Genomic DNA, 6,784 nt, shown 5'->3' on the forward strand with positions numbered 1-6,784 from the left:
AGTATATCTGCGCATAGAATTTTTTAATGAAATATATTCAAAAACATATTTTGGAGACTGGTTTATATCTATCTTCCCATTACTAATGCTGATTTCACATTGTAAATGCTGGGATTTGGACGGATCCGTCCCGGGAGTGACCTGATATTTGCTCTAACTGGGGCTCACTGCATCCTTCCTTTTTGTTGGGTTGCTGGCGTCATCTGGGGCTGGGACCGACCCAGGTTATTTGTGCAGTGTGAGATGGGTTTAGGTCAGAATGATATTTTGATGAATTCTCCTCTCTAACAATGATAAATTACATCTATACAGGGGCAGCTTGCCCCCAGCAAATATGGCAAAAGCGCTGGTGAAAGGTAGCGCTTACCTCCATATCCCTGTGGGCAGCATCGCTTTTAAAAGCAGTGTACTGATGCAGGGTGCTGTGTCACTCTGTGCTGGCCAACTCTGTCTGTTTACAGATGCATTACTGGGAGAAGGTCTAGCTCAGCAAGAGAAAGAACCAGTCGGTACATGAAGAGACACAGCACCTGCAGCTTTTAAAGGAGACACTTCAGTGCTCCCCTGCAACGGGTGGACGGGGAGAGGAGTCCTGCACCAGAGAAACGCGTTAGTAAACGAGTTCAGGAAGAAACTGTCTCTGCACTTCTGCTCCACGATGACTGAAAGACGTTGTTAGGGACTGCGGGGACAGCGCAGACGCTGCCCGTACAGTCTCTAACTCCCGTCTGGCGGTTGCCGGGCGACGGGGACGACGTCGCGTCACCGCCGCCTCACTTCCGCCGGACGCACACGCGCGTCCAGCGTCTGTGTCTCTTCCTCCCCTGCCGCAACGGTTGCCTAGGCGACGGAGGACGCCTGGCAGCCGCGGGGAGGAAGGGGAGGATTGTCGGTAATTAGCAGGGGTCTGGCGCACTATTTAAACCGGCACCTGGTTACACTCAGGGCCGGTTATAGCTTTGGTCCTGACCTTAGTGTTCCTGCGCTCCCTTTGTATCCAGTACGCCATACCTTGTATCCTGTGCCGTCTCCAGTCTCCCAGTACCTGTCTCCTATCACCCGTGTTGTATCCTGTGCCGTCTCCAGCCTCCTAGTGCCTGTGTTCCGTCTCCAAGTGTGTTCCGGTGTCCGCTTGCTGTCTGCCATTGTCCCAGTGTCCACCTCCAGGATCCAGACCACATCCATACTTTGTGTTCCCTCCTGTCTGTTCCTTGGACCCTGCCGTCTTCGTGCCGCTGCACACAGATAAGTGGGGGTTACCCCCAGGCCACTATCCTTATATCGTTATTGATACATCTTCTGTGTATTGTTACACACCCTTGGGATTATTGTGGGGACATCTTGCGTATTGTTACGCCTGTGCATGTGGATTTATATTGTGTTGTGCACTCACCGCACTCTGCTCACCCATACGGGAGTTCCGTTGGTATCCTCGCCAGGGGAAGGTTTTAGTTAGTGTTTCCCCTTGCTGATCACTGACCTTGGCGTGCGAGTTGTCACATCGTAAGACCAGGTGGCATCGAGGTGGGAGCCTGACTAACAGGCTCTCACGAACGCGGCTATTTTTGGTGAAGCCTTAGCCCCGCACTCACACGCCAACTTCATCTGGTAGCAACGGAGTCAGGTTGGCGAGGTTGCCCTCCTTTCCCGATCGTATCTCCTACCAGCCAGTGTCACGTAGTGCCTCGCCAGGCAGCGTGGCACAGGAGATCATAACAGACGTGAGATGCAAGAGACACAAATGGGACTGCAAATGCCAGCTCTACACTTCCCACACAGCCAAACTGTTGCAAACTTAGTAGTACACCACCATAGTGACTCAGTGATGGACAAAACCTCCATCTTGCCAGCACTTTCCAATATGCCATATAAGCACAAGTGCCTTCTGGAACCAGAACGTGGATGATTGGGTAGAACAGGCAGCTATCCTATAGTCAGGACATTTCACTATATATATATATATATATATATATATATATATATATATATATATATATATATATATATATATATATATATATATATGGTCATGGTATTTCGCAAGTCTCAGTACAGTTACAGGATGGATTAACACATACATTTAAAACCACACTGTGTATTGCAGAGTAACACAGCACATTTATTATTCCAATACCACTGTATACATTTAGGGGTTTATTCTAGTTTATTCTTTCTGACAAAATCCTTCTTAGATGGACAAAACCATGTGCACTTCAGGGGGGCAGATGTTACATGTGCAGAGAGAATTAGATTTGGGTGAGTTTTTTTGTTTCTGTGCAGGGAAAATACTGACTGCATGATTTTACACTGCAATATAGATCTCACTTTGAAGAAAAACCCCACCCAAATCTAATTCTCTCTGCACAAGTTACATCTGCCCCACCTGCAGTGCACATGGTTTTGTCCATCTAAGAAGGATTTTGTCAGAAAGAATGAACTAGAATAACCCCCTTAGTGATGTAGTTAGCATGTATTGGTTGCATGTGCATCTACATGAAGGTGCTGTGAGAAATATGGGTATAAATTAATGGATAGACAGTGTGGCGACAGTCAAATCAACACCATAATGTCGATATGCACAAGATCTACATTGTCAAAAGGTCGACACAATCAAAATCTAAGCTGTCAAAACACTGACGAAGGAGTTATCCGAAACGCGTTATGTGTGTACCCACTTTCACCTGGACCTGTGGCACCCTATGTGAATGCTTTGCTGGCTGGAGTTCCTAACCGGACTGAGGGACTGTAGCTGTGGACCTTATTACATCTGCCTGCCCAGTGGCATAACTATTAATTATGCGCCCCCCTGCCGGAAATGTTGCCAAGGCCCCGCCAGTAGGGGTAACACCCCCCCCCCCAAAGGGTTAACAAAAACCCCCGATGCGGATGGTACCTCCTGCCGCATCTGTCTGCGGGTCCCGGCTTCGTTTTTAAGGTTGCTAGAGGACCGCATTAGTCTTGCGGGTCCGGGCTCTCCCGGCTCCTGCTGCTTTTAAAAAATTGACACTCGGAAAATGGCTGCCCCCATACTGCAGACCTTTTTTAAGGTTGCTAGAGGCCACCGCCTCCTCTAGCATCCTCAAAAACTGTAGTATGGGGGCAACCATTTTCCGAGTGTCACTTTTTTTAAAAAGCAGCAGGAGCCGCAAGACAGAATCGTCGGTGGCAGGGGCAGACAGCAGCGGCTAACAATAGCCCCGCAGCCCCCCCCCCCCCCCCCCCCCGGCACCCTCACCTTCTCAGCGCCTCCCTGCGAGGCTATAGTTCCATATATGGAGAGATTGTGAAAAAGATTGTGAACGTGACACCTAGAACTGTGGCTGTGCACTGCTACATCTGAGAGGAATCTTTAAAAATAACTTATATCCAAATGTAGATGAGCCCCACAGCAGTTATTAAGAGATACTATACTTGGTAAAGTGCTGGGAAATGGGGCAGATGATTCAATGTAAATGTATCTATCTCTCATTCCCTTTTCCCCAAAAAATGTAACAGTGTAATGTGGGCTAGGTGACATGAGGGAGATTGCTAGACTAAGGAGGGTAGAGAGGGAGATTGCTGTTATTTCAGGGAGTCTCCTATAGACAGTTAGAGTGTCCCTTCATATTACACCTTTCTCTTTGCTCTAAAACATTGACACATGCAAATGTCAACATGAAAAAGGTTGACACATGAAAGGGTCAACATAAGATGTTAAAATATGAAAAAGTCCAACAAATGAAACAAGAAGCAAACTGAATAAATGCACGACAAACTCTTCATATGTCGACCAATGGCATGTCGCCCTTTTCCTGTATCTACCTTTTGTAAATGTTGGCCTAGTTCAAGTCGACCTTTTGGTGTCGACCTATTATCTGGATCCTGAGAAATCTGCATTCTGTCTATACTCTGGCTTATAGCAGAGGTTGTTTTGGGGAGCTGCACTATGTATAGGGATAATTAATTAGATTAATGGAGTAAGATAGGGGATATACGGTAACTGATTCTAATTTATAGAATGAATTCTCTTATTATACACCACTCAACACCTCTGACCCGAACGGGTCATGGGTTGTGACTGTATTGTTATGTGGTGCACCCCCGAGTTACAGCAGGTTAGATTAACACAAAAAGAGAGAAAAAAGAAACTCGGGTGGGGTGCACTTTAGATCCCCTAACTGAAATTGTTCTGTTAATTTCAGTTAGAGCAGGGGTGTCAAACTCAAATTCATCGGGGGCCGCATCGGCAGTTTGGTCACCCTCAAAGGGCCAGTTGTATCTGTAGGTCCCCCTGTATAATTATAATGCCATGACACCACAGGCTGCTCCCCCTGTATAATATAAAATGAATGCCATGACACCACAGGCTGCTCCCCCTGTATAATAATAATGCCATGACACCACAGACTGCTCCCCCTGTATAATATAATAAAAGTAATGCCATGACACATAAATGATTATACAGGAGGAGCAGCCTGTGGTGTCATGGCATTATTATTATTATACACGGGGACACCTCAGGAAACAGCAGATATATATATATTTTTTTATTGTGAGTGTGATCCTCATCATTTCTCCGTCTGTCCTACAGCTGCTGCGGCTTCCAGCTTTTCTTCACTGCTTGCGGCGGCCACACTGTTCCCGACTCCCGGTCCAGCTTCCCTGCTTGCTCCTACTTCTCTACAGACGCATGGGCGGGCGTCGTCATCGTCATGACGTCCCCACCCAGTGTCTGTTACTGCCGGGCATCAGAGGGAACAGGCGGCCGGGCCCTCCTCCACGTAGCCGTGGAGGCCGGCGGCCATGTTTCTGTAGCCGCATACATATGTGCCTACAGGAACATGGCCGCCGACAGTGGAGGAACAGGTAAGGCGGCCGCGGACGCGGCCCGCAGCACTCCTGTTTTAGACACACTGCCCCTGCGTGCTATCTCCTCGCGCGGGCCACATGACGAGGTCTGGCGGGCCGGATTTGGCCCGCGGGCCTTGTGTTTGACACCCCTGAGTTAGAGGATCTACATACCTCCCAACTTTGGCATTGCAGCAGGGACCGGGGCGTGGCTTAATTTGGGGGCGTGGCCTATACTCGTGGCTCTTCCGCGAGGCCACGCCCCCATTTTGCCGCTATGGGGGCATGACCCAGAGGCTCTGTGAGCCTCTAGCCATGCCCCCAGCCCCCTGGCTGCGGGAATAGACGCTGTGCGCATGCGCACAGCGTTTATTCCCCGCTGCTTAGCAGCTGACGGGGGACTCCCAACAGCCCCCCCCACACCGCGGGACACTGCCGCCCGCGGGTGGGACATCGGGACAGGCCCTGACAATCGGGACTGTCCCGATAAAATCGGGACTGTTGGGAGGTATGGATCTAGAGTGCACCCCACCCGAGTTTCTTTTTTCTCTCTTTTTGTGTTAATCTATACTCTGGCTTATCTAATGTTACTGTGCTAATATCTGCAGTCTATGCTTTTACTACTGGCAGCTTACAATCTGTGACTTTCTACTGCTTTACCATCTGGTGTTCACACTCGTTTATTAACCATTTTAGTATTAATATACAGTACACATAGTGTGCACAGGATATATTATACATAATACTGTATAACCACCATAAACATGCGCACGGGGGGTGCCCAGACACCCCCTAATGACCAGCACACACACATTCCCACCTCTGCCCTACAATTCACAACAAACCCACACGCACGCACATGTCCATGACGACCGTCGCCTTGGAGGACACAGACACTAGAGGTCCTGCCGGACCTCTAGTGTCTGTCAAAGACACGCAGCACGACCAGCATTACCCGGAAGTGTGGGCAATAGGCATGTACCCCCCTCCCCACCCTGGGAATGAGCATGTTAGTCCACTTGGCAATGAGCATGTAAGCCCCCTTGGCAAGGAGCATGCAAACACTCCCCTTCCCCCTAACAACGAGCAAATACTGTAACTCCCCCTGGCAATGAGCATGTATCCCCCCCCCCCCCATCCCACCCCGGGCAATGAGCACGTAAACACACTTTATACCTTATGAAGCCATATGTAACATGTGGATCATACAATGTATTTGCATATATTGATGTATTCATACAACTTTACAATGAAGGGGATTCAGAAATTATGCCACAACAATGGGCTTCCAATTGAGGCTCCCGCTGGCTGCAAATCTGCCTATATGTGCACCAAGATCTTGTACCATCAGTTGGACATCAGCTGCACCATTGGACATTACTGCAACTATATGATTGCTCAGAATGTTGGTCTGAACATGGCCACTGATGCCAGTAAAACTGTTTTTTTTCTGGCGCAATCCCTGACATTGACAAGTCTGCCGCCATTAACCACCTGCCCCAGTCACCACCCAGGAATGCATATTGATATTGCTTGGATCCCAATGCCCTTCCGACATGAGCCTCGCTGTGGTACCCATTGTGATGCAAGCATGTGTGTCTCAGACACATGAACATTGCACAGAATGATTACATTCTGTCCACCTTAGAATCAGGCCCAGTGTCTTTATGCCTTTTTCAGATTAATTTTTAAAAGGCCCTGTGAACACCATCACTATTAGGACAACTTTGCCTGGTTAACAATTCATTTTATACACACAGGATTTGAGCTAAACAAGAATTTTAAGTTAGAGCTTGATTTACAGCTTGTTGATTTAATATTAGACGATCCTGGAATGTTCTCAGTATTTTCTCTGTCTGGTCAGCATTACACAGAGTAGTGACAATAACCATATCACTGCTTTCTGCACTTTCAACAAATTGCTGTGAATGTGTTAAACCTTAAGTCCCAATCTACT

General features: G+C 48.1%; 1 protein-coding gene across 2 annotated transcripts in view; it reads right to left on the reverse strand.

Annotated features, from left to right (window-relative positions):
• Positions 1 to 6,784, reverse strand: part of LOC146074113 (rho GTPase-activating protein 7-like) — a 258,319-nt gene that overhangs the window by 103,488 nt on the left and 148,047 nt on the right. The window lies entirely within an intron of this gene.

Source organism: Crinia signifera, chromosome 4, assembly GCF_055691185.1.
Source record: "Crinia signifera chromosome 4, ASM5569118v1, whole genome shotgun sequence".
NCBI classification, from domain to species: Eukaryota; Metazoa; Chordata; class Amphibia; order Anura; family Myobatrachidae; genus Crinia; species Crinia signifera.